The sequence below is a fragment of the Ambystoma mexicanum genome, chromosome 7p (genome assembly GCF_040938575.1).
Source record: "Ambystoma mexicanum isolate Mex_15411 chromosome 7p, UKY_AmexF1_1, whole genome shotgun sequence".
Classification (NCBI taxonomy): Eukaryota; Metazoa; Chordata; class Amphibia; order Caudata; family Ambystomatidae; genus Ambystoma; species Ambystoma mexicanum.
Genome location: NC_090939.1, coordinates 252,282,175 through 252,300,309, shown reverse-complemented (window position 1 = coordinate 252,300,309; position 18,135 = coordinate 252,282,175).

Sequence of the window (18,135 nt, the reverse complement as noted above, 5' to 3'; positions counted from 1 at the left end):
TGTGACTGGTCATGACCAAGTATAAGGAATACGTGCCATCGAGAAGAATTTGCTATAATGACCAGCATGCACATGATCAGCAGTAAATAGTGCAGGACAGTGATTAGCAATAGGGACCTTTGGATATTTTCACAATAATGACCATTAGGCAGGGTTAGCATTACTAAGGAGCAGTTTGAGGATTTACCATAATGATCAACTGCCAGTGGACTAGCAATAATGATTTCATGCAGGATTACTTACATGTCTGAAGGGTATTGTATTGGCTGGTGCGGAGAACCCATCATGACCTCACCATTCCCCACATATATAGCCTGTGTTTGCTTGGTGGGTGGGGGTTATGGGGCATAGTGTTTGCTGTGGGGCTCATGGGGCATAGTGTTTTCTTGGGGGGCTCATGGGACACAGTGTTTGCTGGGGGGCATCGTGTTTTCTTGGGGGTGGGGCGGCTCATGGGACGTAGGGGTTGCGGTGGGGCTCATGGGGCATAGCGTGTTCTTGGGGGGGGTCTTGGAGCATAGTGTTTGCTATGGGGATAGTGTTTTTTGGGGGTGGAGGGCTCATGTTATCTTGGGGCTGGGGGGTCATGGGGCATAGTGTTTGTTTTGCTAAGGGGATCATGGGGCATAGTGTTTACTTTGTGGTAGGGGGTTATGGGGCATAGTGTTTACCTGGGGGGTGGGAGGGTGAGAAACCTGAGGGTGTTCTCCCAAGTAGATCCCAGGAACCCCTTATTTAGGTGGCCACAAAAGGACTAGCCCTCTCTTACTCCAACCCTGAAGGCCAACAAGCAGAGAAAGATCACCTGGGTAGGAGGACCCAGGGTTATGCTCAAGAGAATGCCCAAAGGGAGACGCAGTGTATTACAGAGGAGGGTTAAATCTCTGAGTCCTTTATGGGCTGGGTCACATCAGCCCCCTTCCTCCCATTAAATGGACCCCTACACAAAACCTTGTTTTCCTGTTCCCTGTCCAAATACTCCCAATCATTCTTCTTCCCGTTCCTCTAATTATTACTTTCCGCACTCCCAACCTACTCAGGTAAAATACTACAGTTCCCACAATCACTCTTGTTTACTTCACGGTCCAAGCTATTCCTGTCTGCAACAAGAACCCTACCAATCCCGTCTCTCTGATGACCATTTTCCGAATTTCCACAATCCCTATGTTCTGTATCCCGGTTATTCTCGTCCATTTCACAAACCTTCCCTGTCCCGTCCCGTAGGATACTCTGACATTCCAAACCCCCCTTTTACGACAATAATACTGTTACACACCCAAGGCAACAGACCTATGCAAACCCGTCTACTTGACATGTCCCAACCCCGGTGTCAGGCAAAGTCAGGCAATTAATCTGAATGATACACACCTAACGACCCTTTCCCTTCCCCACAGGGATAAAAGTTGGAGCAAGAGAGGGCAAGGCGAGCACGGCAGACAGCACAAGATGGCTAATTAGGCGCGGCAGTTCAAAAGAAGGAGAAAGGCGGCAGGAATCGAGAGGGTGGCGAGGAGAGAAGTGACCTTGCCTTTTTCGTCCCAAGCCCGCAGAACCTTTGTGGAAGAGAGCCTAAGACCGCAAAAAATAGCAGAAGTGTCTTGCAGCAGATATCAAGGTCCACGGGGCAAGACTACGTCGATAAGCAGGAGTGAGGGAAGCTCCCGCGACCATGGCAGCAGCATTGACTCCAGTAAAGCTGAAAGCCAAGCAGTTCAGCACAGCCGGTGAATCGAGGGGAGAATCGATAAGAACCGGGCAGTGTTGAGTGAGAATCGCAAAGTGGCAAGTTTGAAGAAAGTCTAATGAACTCTACAAAGACCAGCTACAAAGGGAAGCCGGCACCAGACTCTAGTCGATCCCCATCAGAGCGAAATTATGGATACCAGAAGGCCGTAGGTGAGTCGATGAAAAAGGTCAAAGTAGTCCTACAAGAGGTCTAGTAAAATCCCTGTACAATCGAAAAACTTTGATCTACAAATTGTGTGAAAGCAAGGGAAGTGAATCCCACAGATTCAAGTGAATGTGATGTTGGCAAGAGTGAGCCCGACCGAGGGATGCTGACGAGAGGGGCAAAGTCTGAAGTCCTGAGAAACAGTGTGTTGACAGAGGTGAACTCGGCCGAGGGATGTCCACTATGAATGGTTTCAAAAGACATTGAGAAACCAAGGGAAGTGAAACCTGCTAAAGAGAAGAGAAGGGGGATTCCAAGATGGCCGCCGGCACTGAGTAGACGTGCCGACAGCTGCTCCCGGGCTGTTGGGGATCCCCAACACCCCCCCCAGGTGCAGCGGTCCGGAGTCGGGCTGGGGGGCCTCCAGGCACATAGCGGAGACATGGGGGTGTCTCTCATGGCAAAGACGTGCTGCTTGTTGACCCCGCGTCCCAGAAGGCCCGGCCGCCAAGCTGCAGCAAATCTAGGGAGGGAGCGCGGGGCCGCACCGGATTGCGCGGCAGAGCGCCCTGGCTGCGACCCCCCCCTAGAGTGAGGGGACCAGGACACCCCGGCTCGGAGGCTGAGGCCGCTGTGGCACCAGCGCAGCACCTGTGGGCCGGGCCGGCAGGAGGAGGAGCGCTGCGGAGCAGACACGCTCCATAGAGGCATCTGTGCCCCGGTGTCGGCGTGGGCCCCCCTCCTCTGGTGGGCTGAGGAGGTGATACGGCTGGGCGGCCCTGGAGAGAGTCAGTCGGGAACTTGAAAGCGGGCCCCAGAGGCTGCGTGTGCGCGTGAGGAGGCCGGGAACGGTACGCCCCCGGGCAGCTGCAGTAACGGAGCTGCGCCGCTGGGGAGTGGAGGTAGGAGGCGCCGGCTCCCTTGTTTGAGAGAGCAGTGGGTGAGGCAGGGGTAGGAGGGGGCCCCGGTAGGAGAGCAGCGGGGCGCCCCTGGTCCGCCCCCCCTTCTACACTGAGCAAGAGCGAGCCCAGGCGGCACGGAAATCCGGGGCCAGGACATTGGGCAGAGCCCGGGGTGAGCAGGCCCCGGTGAGAACCCCATTGGGGTGGGCAACGGCTCTTGCAGTACGCGCACCTTCTGGAGCAGGCGAAGTGCGTGGTGCGGCGGGCAGGGCCTCCCCAGCCTGATTGAGAGAGCAGTGCGCCCCAGGACCCTGGAGTTGGGGGCTAAATTATGACCCCATGCTGAAGGCAGTTAAAAGGGATCTGCGGAAGTGGAACACCCTCAAAATATCGTGGTTGGGGAGAGGGGAAGCCCTAAAAATGGTGATTCTTCCCTGGCTGCTCTATCTTTTTCAGGCTGTTCCGCTTCAGGTCCCCTCAAGCTTTTTTAGAGAACTGGACAGGGCGACAAAGGAATTTATATGGGAGGGTAAGAGGCCGTGGCTGGCCCGACGCCTAATGACCGCGTTGAGGAGGGATGGGGGCCTGGGACTACCGGACCTTTGCCGGTATTATGAGGTGGCACAACTAAGGGTGGTCAGGGAGTGGTTCTCGGGTGAGTATAGGAAACAGTGGGTTCAAATGGACAGGGCAGTCACCCGGCATCATGTGGGGGAGGTCTTTTGGCTACCGCGCCACCTTAGGCCGCTACACATGTACCTTAGCGCTATAACGAAGGGTCTGGCGGATATCTGGGACGGGGCTGTGAGGAAGTTAGGGATCACGACATACCCCTCTCCTTTTACCCCGATATTTGGCAATAAAGACTTTACCCCCAGGTTGGAAAGAGGGGCCTTCAGGAAGTGGGAGGAGGGTGGATGCAGGGTTTTCGGGGACATTTTCCGGGAACAGCAGGTGAAAACATACCTAGAGTGCAAGCAGGATTTCGTCCTGGGAGATGGGGAAAGGGTCAGTATTTTCAGATCAGACACTGTGTGATGACGGAGGAGATAAGAAATGCAGCTGTACGGGCTACTACTCAGTTTGAAAGGTTCCTTCTTACGCATGAGGGGACTAAGGGGTTAATTTCGGGTCTCTATAGACTTCTAGGGCACGCTCCCCAAAACTGACTGGGCATACATGGATAGATGGGAAGAGATTCTGGGAACGAGACTGGAGAGAGAGGAGTGGGAGCGGCTGTGGAGGGGGTTACCAAAGTGGGCAAGGGCAGCGCAATTGCAGGAGGCATGGTACAAGTACATTTTCGGCTGGCACTACACACCTGCTCGGCTGCACACAATCTACCCAACGACGTCTAAGGAATGCTGGATTGGGTGTGGTCAGGATGGGACAGCAGCCCATATTTGGTGGGACTGCCCCAAAATCAGGTCTTTCTGGAGCAGCATCCTGGAGGCACAGGAAAAGGCATTCGGAGAGGGAGAGGGTTGTGATCCCCGGATGGTACTGATGGGGAGGCAGGAGATAGGAGAAGGTGGAGGGGGGAGAGGCCTAGTTAAGGCGAGAACTATGTTTACGCTAGCGGCAATGTCCCTCATCGTGCATCGGAAGGGGCCCACGATCCCAATGGAGCAGGATTGGTTGAGAAAAATGTGGGATCTGGTAGCCATGGAATGGGCCTCTTTCGCAGTCAATGATAATCTGGAGAACTTTGCAGCGGAGTGGGGTGCGATGCTGACTTACCCCTAAGGGTAATTCAGAGAAAAGTGGTGCCCACAAAGATTGAAATTGCTGACTGCTGGATCTTTTTGGTTATTTTCTTGGGAATGAGATGGACAAGTGAGAACTCCGGTGCTTGGGTGAGGGTATGAGGTGAGGGAGATGGGGATTGTTTGAATTTTGTTCTGTATGTTATAAAATAATAAAAAGATAAATAAAAAAAAAATAAAAGAGACAAGAAGGGTCTGAGCCTGACTGAGGGAGATCCGGCTGAGATTTAGAAGGGTCAGTGCCAAGAAGAGGGGGACCTAGAGGTGAAGCCATCACCCTATGTGAAACTGTGGTTAACAATTGAGAAGGGTTGGGACCCAGGGTTGAAGCCATCACCCTACGTGAAACTGTGGTAAATAATTGAGACGGGTCAGCGCCCAGAAGAGGGGGACTCAGGGGTGAAACCATCACCCAAAGTGAACCTGTGGTTGAACATTGTAAACGAACTTTCACTTGTTAAATGAACTTTGTTTTGGAACCAGAGAGGCTCTCGAAAGCGAGAGAACCTAGCTATCCGGAGTCTTGATATCATTAAGGAACTTTCTGGGGATTTGCACCCAGAAAAGGGGAATCCCGGGGTAATAGTCGTCAACCAAAGCCCATGGAAAAGAGACTGTTTATTCGTATTGTTATTGGACTACGTCAGGTCCTCAAAGGCAAGAGACTTTCAAGGAAACAAGACTTGGCCATCGATGGTCCCGAGTGCTGCCATTAGAACCGTTGTCTCATGCTGGAGAGGCCCGAGACTGTACTGTGCTCCAATATCCCACCTTACCCCGTACTAAAAACATGGGGACGGGTGACCCAGACTACCGCATCCTGTCATTATTTGAGAACACTTCTTTCTTTTCTTGAGAACTATCCCACACCCTTTTTGGTATTAGTTGTAAGGTTTGGCAATAGCTTTCTTAGTATAGGCCGTTTTATTTTGACACAACGCCACTAGGACTGCCTTATTTCTATTTGATGGTCGACACTTGCTCCCATCTTAGATTTAGGTTTAGTTTAGCTGTTTTTCCACCCTGACACCATTGTTCAATAAACACCCTTGAACTGTGATCACTTGTGTCTGTCTTTACTGTTGTCACCATGAGTTTGTCACAGCGGTCATGGGGCAAGGTGTTTGCTGTGGGGCTCATGGGGCATAGTGTTTTCTTTGGGGGGACGGGGGATCATGGGGAATAGTGTTCGACGTGGGGGCTCGCTGGACACAGTGTTTTCTTGGGGGTGGGGGTTCAAGGGGCATAGTGTTTGCTGTGGGGATCATGGGGCATGGTGTTTCCTTGGGGGGTTGGTGGGGCTCATGGGGCATAGTGTCTGCTTGTGGGGCTAAAGCGCCTACTCAGCCCTCAAAATCCATAGTGAACTAAATCATAAATCTAAAACAGGCACAGTTAAGAAATGTACCTCCTTCGCCTTTTGTGGAAACATGACCCAGTGTTTTCTTCATTCTTTTCACCGAGATTAGCCCATTAAGAGCCTCTCTCAGTGCAACATGCTCCCAACAAACATGATGTTGCTGGGGGCCTGTCATACAGTAAGGTCTGGAGCGTGTTGCACCACCTTATCACCCCCTCCTTCTGTTTTGGGCCTGATAGCTACAGCTCCAGTTCAACCGGGGGCATGTCGCTTGCCCCTCTTTTTGGTTTCAGTTGAAATCCAGCATATATCCAGTCTAAGGACAAGACTCACTGCCCACCATCTCCATTCTGTTCTGAGAGTAGGCACATCACTGGAGCCTGAGATCCAGAAAATGACATCTGGGAAACAGTGCAATGTTTCTCACTGAATGTGTGAAATGTCTGAGCGCAGTGTTTTCCTCCTGAATGATTTGCCTACTTTGTCTACTATTGCCAATATGTCCTTAGGACAGAAATGGGGAAAATGGAAAATGTGTCGTACAATATTTACGTTTGAAATACAAATACAGACTGGTACACCTTAAAAAGCTATTTGTTTTGAATGTGTTTAATAAAACTTGGGGGCTAAAAAGGCCTCCTGCCATGCCCTCGCCGACCGCTCCTCCCACATTTGACTTTTCGGCCCACTATAGGAGCATGTAAGGTGCGTTCGGCCCTCTGGCAAAATCAGTTCTGCACCCCTGCTTTAAAACATATCCTTTGCAGTGCCCTGGTATTGAAAGTACCCAACTTCCCTGCAGAATTTATCCTTCAAACGGATGCCTCAAAGGTTGGCCTAGGAGCTATTTTATTCCAGGAATACGAGGGAATAGAGCACCCAATACTTTACATCAGTAGGAAGCTCTTCCCTAGGGAGAAGAATTATACGACAATCGAACTGAAGGCTTTAGCCATAAAATGGGTGGTGGGATACTTAAAATATTACCTCACTGGTAGAAAATTCAGGCTAGTGACTGATCATTCGGCCCTCATTTGGATGAGCCTCCATAAAGACACTAACTCCAGAATTATACACTGGTTTCTTGATCTGCAACCATATTTCTTCTGTGTAGAACACTGGAAAGGTAACAAGCAAGGTAATGTAGAGTTTTTGTCCCGTTTCCTGATTGAAGATGAAAATGAGAGCAGCATAAGGGGAAAATGATGTGACAAATGTGAGGATATAGTCCCTTCTTCACTGGGTGGGGGGACCTTCTCTATGACCCCAGGGCGGTGTATCCACAGTACAATAATCCACATGAGGGTGGTGCACCGAGGGAGGATTGCACGGGCAGGGAAGCCCCCTATGGAATTGGGGACAATTTGTCTCACAGAACGCAGGATTCTTCCCCCTTAATACACCCAGTCACCTCTCAGATACAATTTCCAGGCCCCCCCCCCCCTATTGTAGGGAGAACTAATATACTCTGTTGCAAGGTTAGTTACTCTAAAATACTTGAAAACCCTCATCTGTTGAAGAATACAGAGTGTCCTGCCTAAGAATGGGAAACCAATACTGGGACGAGGACGATCACTCAGAGGAAACAAAGTGAATGGTCTAGTCTTTTATGCAATTTCAAATGTCCGAATGAACGCAGCTCGCCGGCACGGGATTTCAAAAGGAGCTCTGCGGTGAAGCTCAATGAGAATGATCTTCCAAGGAGAAACAACAGATCGCCTGCACAGGGCTGGCAGAGAGAAGCTGAGAGGGAAGCCGCAAAGCGAGGGGAAGGAAAGACTGACAAAGGTCTGAGCACAAAGGACTGACAGGGGTGTTGCTGATACTTACCTCCAGGCGACCCAAACATCTGTGAACCGCTTGCAAGGCAGGACATGCAACCAGAGAAAAAGAGATGCCTGCGGAACCGCTGCAGACTACACCATTCATCAAATGGCTGCCTGAGCCTCAATGAGCAACACAAGAGCTGGGGAAATGCTGTTACCAGTCTGCAGAGAGAGAACAGGTAAGCTGGTTTACCAGAATATGTTGGAGGTCTGGGGAAGCTCGAGAGTAAATATAAGAGTTGGAAAAAAGAGGGTCTGGCACCCAAAAGTGACTGGAAAAGAGTTGCATACTTGGCAGGAGAGTGAACCAAGGGGCAACCAACCTGTGCGAGTCTGGGTCCCGCACCCAAATAAGCAAGCAAGAAACAGAGGGTCTGGGAAACTAGAGTTGCATACTTGGCAGGAGTGTGAACCAAGGGGCAGCAAAGTTGTGCAAGTCTGAGAACTGCACCCATATCAGAAACCAAAGTCTAAGGCCAGGAGGGTCTGGGACTCAGTGGAAGAGACATTTTATGAGGATCACCTTTGCAAATCTGGCAGTCACTCCCACCTAGAAGTTTGGAGACTAGGCGAACAAAGACATGGGAATTGATCAAGCGAAACCTATACGTGGTAGAATATGCCAAGTTAGTGGATAATTCTGTGTGTGCTATTTAGTGTCTTGGAAGAACAATAAACCTAGGGTAAAGGAGCATTACCCTATCTTTGGAACGTGCAATATTATTTTGCATCACTTTATGACCAGCGAACCTGTAGACTTTTGTGCTTACTACGAACACCAAGAACATAGTTTATTTGAAATAAAAACATACCTTGCACAGTTATAGCAGTATATTAGTATTGGACACAACAGGGACTGACTATTTTAGTTTCAGACTTCCTGACATTTTCACTTGTTTCCTTAGAGGCAGGGAAACCCCACTTAGTTTTAGGGATATAGAGGTATTTTTCCAAATCGTTTTGCTTTAATAAAAATATTTACCCAAAATCATGCCACTCATGGGTCCGACTCGGACTTCTGCACCCTTACAACTCCCATAGTAGTACCAAGTTCTAGGAGGAGACAAGAGAGCAGAGGTGACCTACTATAAAAAGTAATTTTGAAGAACTTTCCTTTCATAACAAGCATGTAGAGCTTAGTGGGAATCCAAACAATAATGTTTGTCGAAGGTAACATTATCCAATGTCGGCATCCCCCTTTGAAAGGCCAACATGGCTGCCAAGGACAAGAATATTTCTCTATGAATCAAACAGAAAAATGTGAATATATTCAATAGAATAGAATTTATTTCGGTCACATTAGCTATTTATTCCTTAAAAAGGGCATGATAATTGTATACATTTAGTGTACCGTGGTAACAAATTAGATAAAAACAAATTATGAACTAGACCTCTAGCAAATAATATAAAAGCCTAACCAATTTAAAGTTGTATAAAAACATAAAAATACAATTAGTTTGGCAATTCCAAACAATTCTCTGATGGTGATATTCCACATGAACATCACCTTCTGTGTAAACCAACTGACTTTGACACCACAGAAAATGTTTATGAGGATTGCACATTCACCAACATTACTCCTGTGAAGTTGTGGGTGATTCTATAGAAAACTACCAAATGCAACAAACACAGGGCATGTTAAGTGTTTGGGAAAACATTTCAGAATAAACAGCTTTTCCAGAGTTATTTCCAAGCGGTCATGGCGGGAGATTGGATGAAAGAAGAAAGCAAATATCAGCCTCAGAATATCGTGCAGTCTCGTGTATTCTGCTGATCCATCATTTTGACTAGTTCCGTAATGTACAAAAAAGAACTAGAAAACATTTCAGAAATATGACACCTGCATCATTTGTTCAACAAGTAGAAGCTAAGGATCAGGTTCTAGAAAGTGGCAAAACCAACATAATAGCCAATATGAAAAGGGACATGAGAATACTGGTAAAGAAGTTACTCAAAATTCAGAGATATGCTACGTAACCTAGGACCTTCAATATGTTTTATATCACTGAGTTTTGCAGAATATGCTTGGGAGAAACTCATACAGTTTAAAAAAAAGCCAATCAACACCTTCCAAATGTAAACAGTCTGACTCTGAAATGACCTTTGTATGATGAACCTTGTAAATGTGTGCAGGCATTTCCACTATACATTTTTAGCAATGCTTAATTTCATCAAAAGTTCCACTTGTCTTTCCAACAACTGCCCTGCAACACACTACTTTTGGAGGAAAAAATATCAATCAAGAGATGATATTCACTTTCACATTGTATAATGCATTGAAGGAGCACCCCAATTTGGGGGAAACAGTAAAGAATGAATAACAAATTTTAAACAAATATATAACTTGCAAACGTCATAATAAAAATCAAATTTGAGACTTCTAAAATAAAGTGTCCACCAACTGTGTCAATGTCAGTAGAATTGCCTTGTCAAGAGGGGATGAGGACCACTCTCCGCCTGGGGTGTGGTGGCCAGTGTGGAAGCCAGAGCCATTTCCTAATCCCTATATGGAATGGTGGCTGTTGGGAGCGCACTAATTCCTATCCCCTTCATAAGGGCCTTTATGTGTTTAAACAGTACCACTATGGATCACACCATACCTCTTCAACAAAATGGCTGTTTCTTTCTTTTCCTTTCAGGTGGCAACAACATACAACAAAATTCTGGGCTAACCGCCCAAGAGATAACAGCCCACCAGAGGCTCCAAGCAGATTACTCCACTCATCGGATCGCTCTGACCAGTAGGAACAGAGAGAGCCACTAAACGAAGCAGCAGAAAGCCTGCCCAGAATGGTATGCGCCATCAGCTAATACCAGCACACGCCGTTCCCCTAGCAGCTGCAACAGAAATCTTCCTGACAAAACCAGAGACATTCCCATGCTTACCATATACTTAGCTATAACGCGGTCCCCTGACACAAATAGGAACACTTTCCAATGTGGGCCGCCATTTTCCTGACATGGTGGACCCACGTGGCAAAATGGTGCAGGGCATAGCTCCTTTGTTATGTGTTCTTGCATTTTTAATACTTCTCTGGCAGGGAAGACAGGCTGAGATTGGTCAGGGGAATAAGACCAATAGGAGAGGGGGAGGTAGGATAGCAAGGGGAATAGAAAAAAGGAAGGTGTGGGTTTTACAGGTCTGGTTAGAGGATGAGGAGGTGGCGGACCAATAGACCAGAAGGAAGAAGGAAGGTGTACTGAAGTGTGAAGGCCATTTGCAGAGAAGGTGAGGTGTTGGTTGGTGAGAGCAAGTGGTACTGTGCTATGGCTGTGCGTGAAAGGTGGGTATAAGGTGGGTGAGTGAGAGAGTTAATGAAAGTGTGTATGGTGAGTGGAAGGTGACAGAGAGTGAAAGGAGAGTGACTGAGTAGATGGTTGGATGGAATAGTGGTCGAGAGGCGAGAGAAGTAGTGGGGTGAAGAGGGGAGACTAGCAGGAAAGAGAGTGGAAGGAGTGACATTAGAGGGTGGAGGTAGGTTGTAGAAAGGGAGAGAGAGAGAGAGAGAGAGAGAGAGAGAAAGACATTGGAGCTAATTTAATAAAGAAGTGTAATTTGGCAGCAGGGAGCCGTTAAATGTACACTGCACGCTGCCAAAGTTTCATCCTTTGCATGGTGGGGTGCAAAGTGCAGGGCAAAAGGCGGTGTTCACGTGCCAGCATGGCAGGCAAAGTGTACAATGGATCCCATAGGGATCTTCAGCATTTGCTGCTGAATGAAAATGCATGCTGAGCATTTGTAAGGCAGAGTGGAAGGGAGGCGGAGGAAATTTGGGCGAACCACAAGAAGCATTCCAGTCAGACTATGTCGTGACATAGTAAGTGTTTTATTTAAATAATTATACACCTGCCTATCTAGCCCTACTGCTATGAGGGTGATTCCCTACATATCAAACTAAAACTAATGGTGCTTGTCAAATGTCCCAAATGAAAAAGTCCTTAGTCCAATTATTATTATTTATATTGCACCAAAACCAGGCCTTCAGGCATAAGGGCGCAGAAACAAAAATAAATCGAAAACAACAAGATGCACTAACCCAGAATCAGGGCAGAAACAGAAAGAACAGAGCTCATGAAAAAACCTGAGTTTTTAGGGACCGTCTAAAAGTATCCAATGATGAAATGCCCCTCAAATCAGGGGGAAAAGAGTTCCATAGCATGTAAACAGCACCATAAAAGCACGTTTGGGGACCAGGGCCAACTTAGTTCTGTGTACCACCAAGAGGCTGCTATTGTTAGAACGAAGTGTCCTTCGATTTAGGAGCTTAGAAAGGATTTCAGATAGACATCCTGGGCTAGTACAAAACAAACATGTATGCCAGTGTAACTCTCTTCTGGCTTGCGACATGTGATCTTGCCCACTCAACCCTACTACTGCACGTACAGTGCTCTTCTGTAGTACCTGAAGCCTGTTCATATCACCTTTGCAAATGCCTTGAAGAAGACTACCACAGTAGTCTATCCTTGTACCAATTATGGCCCTAGCAATGATATTACAGTTCTGCCTGGTGACAAACAGCCGGACTTGGGTTAGCAATTCGATGTAGTAGGCTAAATATGATAGTTGACCTGAGCTCTCATATTCATATGCTGGTCAAAAAGACCCCCAGAGTTTTAACTATTGACAGTGTGTTCAATTTGTTTGGAGCCTGCAATGTCAACAAAAGTTGATACTCAGGGCCCAGCTTTTTTTTTTTTTGTTTTTTTTGTTTTTAACTTATCAGCTGTACATATGACCTATGTTCAGTTTTTTAGTCATTTAGTGCCAGGTCATTTGACATCATCCAATGGTGTATCAAAGAGTTGATGATATTTATCACCTCAAGAGCTTTAAGATATACACCAGATAGAGGGATTAGACACTGCGTATCATCAGAGTAGTTGGTATAACTAATACCTCTGTCATCTAGTAACTGAAACAGAGGCATGGTATAAACATTATATAATGTGGGCAATAAACAGGAACCCTGAGGAACACTGTACTGGGTTTTGACCGGATCCGCTGCCGCTTCCCCGCTTAATACTCTTGCTGAGCGATTCATAAGGAAGGAATTAACCCATGCTGAAGCAGATGGTTGAAAAAGCTGTTACCTGCAAAATCCTATCAGTAAGGAGAGCATGATCAATGAGATTGAATGCAGCGGAAATGTCTAACAACATCAACAGAACGGCTTGTCTGTGGCCAGCGAGCGATGGATGCAGCTGTAAGGCTCTGTGGCTCCCCATCTGTGCCTCAAATATCCTGAAAAATATACAATAATAAGGCTCAACCAAAGCATATCTATGGCACGCTGAGTACCGGAGTGTCCTGGGAGTCGGGATTGAGGGATTACAGGAGATATATGAGTGCAGATCTCCTGAATGTTGGGCTGATAGCTGAAGAGCGCCTCAGCAGCGAGAGAGCCAAGATGGCCGTCGGCCCCTAAGGCAAGGACCAGCGGACTTGACGGGCCGGCGCCTGAACCATCAAAATACACCAGCAGTTTTGACAGTGATAGTGGGCCCTTCATATGGCCTGGTAGGCTTGGGGTAGTGTTGGTGGCACCGGAGAAGATCGAGAAGGAAAGGCAGCCGAACTGGTGGCAGGACACTGGTGCATGGCAGGAGAAATGGGGCGCACCGGTGAATGCGGAGTGCTGGCACGCCACCATGCAGGAACAGGAGGTTGACCTGGCAGCAGGGTCCTCCGGACCATCTATAAGCAGGAACCCCACCAGTGGAGTAACCAGTGGGAGAACGCAGGAAAGCTCACTGCAGGCCGCTGCAGCTGAGTGGTCCAAAGTACATGTCGGTGTTACCTGGTACATTTCTGATTCTGCACTTTCTTTTGGTTTGAGATACATCACATCTGAAGCAGGAAGACTTGCCTACTGATTTGGCATACAGACTGGCCTAACATCCAAGAGCCATGAAAGCAGATGTCGCAGCCGAGCTGTGGAATGCCGTCCAGGCCTCGCAGATAGGCATCAACAGCCCTACCTTCGAGAATGTACACAGTTCTGAAGCTGCTGGCTCAAATCACAAGGGCGAGAAGAGCCTGCCTTGCAAAGACAATCTCAAGTTATGAAATATGTTTTCTCTCTCTCTGTTCTTGCGATTTGTACATAAGTACGAGCCAGGCCTGAGAGGGGACAGAGTCAAATGCAGCCCTCCAGAGCCTGGTGTGTGTGTTAGCATTACAGAGCTTTTACATTCAACTTCGGCTTTGTGTATTAGTTGTGTTTGAGTGCTGAGTGCCTGAAAAGCCTGAAACGGTGTGAGGGAGCTGGATGAGCACTAATATCGTGGGAAGCAGGACGAACGTTTAACAGTCGGAACCTGATAAAGAGATGGCTTGGGACACCCAGCGGCAGCTGTGAGGAGAGGTGGAGGCCCTGGTGTCTGGCTGGTCAACCAGAGTGTTGCTGGTAGTTCAGCATAAGTGCTGTGTGAATGGGGACACATTGCGCAGCTCCTCAGAATAAATAATAGGCTGCACAGACCAAGGAGAGGAGTGATGGAGGCTCAGGATGGGGGAAAAAGGAAAAAACACTCCAGGGCACTGCATAGCGCAGCAGAGAGTGACGCAACACAGCTAAAGGGTACAGAAGGAGACCTTGCGCATTAAGGTGAAGGGGCGAAAGCAGGAGCCCCGCGGATGCCCTCCTCATAGTGAAGCAGACCGTTGAGGCACACACCTGTATACTGTATGCTTGAACCAGTAGGGATTCAGTCTAAGATCCCTTCTCGCAGAGTTTGGCAGCGCTCTTGCCGCACGGCCGATATTCAAGGTATGGTTTCTTCAGTTGGTGCTAATTACAAGGTGGCTCTACCACTTCTCTTTCACTGCTCTCTCACACATTGCATGAGGCAGAGGATGTTGTGGCTCCACAGCGACTCATACAACCACGCAGGCTGCCATCAGAGCCATGGTTTTCCGATCTATTGAAGTCCACCCGGCTTGAAGTGAGGCAGGCATAGCGTAAATGGTGTACCGCTTATGACCCTATTCTTAGAACACAGTGCACAGTGCCTGCTCTGCAGCTTATTTGTCAGCTATTATAGCTGCAAAAATGGAGTCCTCCTTAGGCCAACCAAAAGCTCTTTTCTCGGCAGAAAAATCTCTCTCTTTGTCAATTAAATTGTTTCGCAATGTTGCGCCCACCCAGGAACTGTGCGACGCATTGTCGCAATCTTTCATTACAAAGATCGAGACTATTCGTGGGAACATCACAATGGTGGCGAATACTCCCACTAGTGAGAATAATCTGACGGAACCTATGGGCTCGGCCAGATTGATGGGTTGGTCGTCTTTTCCAAGGTTCTCGGAAGAGACGGTGCTTGCTGCCATTCAAAAGATCAAGTTGTGTGCACCTTCCGACGCAGTCCCATTGGCTGTTATGAAGAAGAATTCCCCTGATCTCCTGATGGATATCACAGTGCCTATTAACGACTCCTACCAGACAGGGCTGTCCCGCCACAGATTAAAGCTGCTACGGTAATTCCTCTCTTGAAGAAACCATCACTGGACTCATCTATTCTTTCTAATTTCCGTCCTATCTCTCTTCTACCTTTCCTCACAAAGCTTTTGGAGTCGCTGGTGACACCTTTACTGTCTTCATTTCTTCAATGTTGAAAAGGTATGAGTGTGAAAGCAAGTATAGATGGAGGGCACAGTAGTGCAGAAGGCAAAGGAGGGAATTAATTGCTGGTACAGACCAACCAGCTTACACATGGTGTTTCTCTGCACAGGGTAATACCCCGTCACGGTGTGCTGAAGGGGACAGCGAGGGCAGTCCCACATCGAGAGTGCGGGGGGGCAGTGTACTGAGCAGAGGAACCTCTACAATACACTGGTCTGGGTACCTGGAACACAGACACCCGATCGACAAAAGCCATTTAACCAACGACATCTCTGCTTGGCCCCGGAGGACAGCACCATGGTCAAGAGCCAACAGAAGATAGAGCACTCTGCCACCATTAAGCAGATTCGGCCAGGACAGTTAGCGAAGAAAGCGAGCAGGCAGGGACAGGAGCAGAGGCGCAAGGGGGAGTCACACTGGAAAGCCTAATGGCAGCGATACTGCAGTCCAGACTGTCCCTGGATGGAAAGATACAGGAGGTGGGAACGGATGTGTCCCTGGTACGGGCGGACTTCAGAAAAGTGAGCGAACGAGTGACGCAGGTGGAGCAGCGAGTGAGCACGGTGGAAGATGATTTGGCCAAAGACAAGAACCAGCTACACAGTCTCATAGGTGCAACAAAGGAATTGGAGGCTAAAGCAGAGAACTTTGAGGGCCGGTCCTGCTGAAATAACATTCGATTTGTGGGGGTCCTGGAAGGAGAGGAGGGGCCCAGCGCAGAGTTATATTTTGAAAACCTGATTCTGGATAAACTACACCTACAAGGGTTATCAAAGTGGTTTACGGTAGGGCGGGCGCATACAGTGCCGGGTAGAACCCCCCCTCAAACTGGAGGACAGCCAAGGGCGATGGTGGCTAAATTGCTGAATTTCAGGGACAGGGACAAAATATTACAAGCAGCGCGCAGGGATCGACACTTTGTGGATGGCAACGCCAGGATACTGATATTTCCGGACTTCATGCAGGAAGTCTAGAAGCAGAGGAGATCTTTTGACTCTGTTCACTACATGACCATCTTCCTGGCAAAACTGCAGGTCTTGGATCGAGGCAAGTCCTTCTTCTTCACATTTCTGCAGGCTGTGTGGGATTGGCTGGAACGGAGAACACCCTAACCGGCACCACGAGGGGCAGGGAATCATCCGGCAAAGAGTGACCACGACATGGGGACAATGAGCAAAGGACTGAGGTGGCCGGAGCGAGTGACAAGTCTAAGGCACCCCAATATCAGGATCCCTGCTTGTTAGGGAGAATTCTCATTCTATGGCTAATTTCCCTTACCTATAGAGTTCCCCAGCAGCTTTGCTGGATTTGAAGGGTTTGTTTCTTTTTTACCTGCTAAGAGTGAGACTCTTTTTCCCACTCTTAGGCATTTTTGCTATGCGTGTTCTAGGCTATTTTTGTGTTTAATGCCTATGGGATCTTTTTCAACCCCATAGGAACCATCTTTATTCACATGTGTTACACGGCACCCTCAGTGCAGTGACACAGGGGTGTCGTAGCGACCCCCAAACATAGACTCCATACCCTCGGACTTACTACTGTCTCCCAGGGCATGTAAAGTCCCCATTGACTTTACTAGTCAAATCCTATGAACTAAACCAGTACAACCCATCTTACTATGGAGGTACCGGAAGGGGTTAATAGTTTTTCCCCTATGTTCATTTTTCGAGAGGTTACCGTACAGTCCCTCTCTCAAAAGTTTCTGGCTGGTGGCAGTGGTTACTACCATAAATATTCGACCGCAAATATTTCCCTATGGGATTTTCCCATTGTTCGAGGCTACCACTTTTTCTGACAGCCTCCAACATACCGCCGGTGTATTTTAATATTAACTTTACTCTGGTAGGTTTTTATTGCCAGAACTTTAATATAACTTCTTTCTTGTGTCTTCCTCTAAACTTCTAACTCAGGTCGGGGATCCTTTATTCGTCCTTTTGGTGGGCTTCTGCCAAGAAGCCCTCCTTCCGGCGCCACTGAGTCCGGGGTGGGTCCATTGTGTGGGAGGGGGAGTAGGACCCCTGGACAGGGTTGCCTCACCAACCCATGTCGCACTCTATCCTGATAGGCTGGAGGGTCTCCCGCCAAGATGACCCCTCCACTGTGTGAGTGACAGCTAGGCTGTATGAATGGGGATCTTTTTGCATAAAAGCAGGGTCCTGAGGACTGGAAGAGCAAGACGTCGCCACTGGAACTAAGAAGCCGAAGAGGAGAGAAGCCAAAGACATCTGCAACGACGGAACCACCGGAGAAGCCCTGCTGCAGTGTCTCACCACTTTTCTCCACACGACGATAGAAGATCTTCACCTGCCAGAGCCTTCTTCCCTTGAACTGGTGGGGCCAACCAGTTTGCCAATCGCCTTCCTGGACCTGCCTTGGTCGAATCTCCCGTACCCTGTACTCGGAGGCCGGATAGCCAGGCACCAGTCCACCCGGACCGCGATTTAAAGGAGCATACCTTTTATTTGTCGGGCAGCACCGCGGCTGGTTTCATCCCTGGGTAGTGCAGTAACTCGAACCTTCCTCCATGACGAGAGCCTCTCTTCCTATGCTGGATCAACCAAACTGCAGAAACTACCAGGAACAACCACCACTGCAGGAGCCACTTCTCCATTTTAAGGTACATTGTTCCGCCAGGCCGCCCTTTCTTTGCGGTAGCACTAAAGGTGTTTTAAATCCTTTACATACCTGTTGGGTTGGCCGCCCCTCTCTCTTAACATTGTCTTTTCAACGTCTGCATCCACATTTTCCACATAGTTAACCAAAGACAT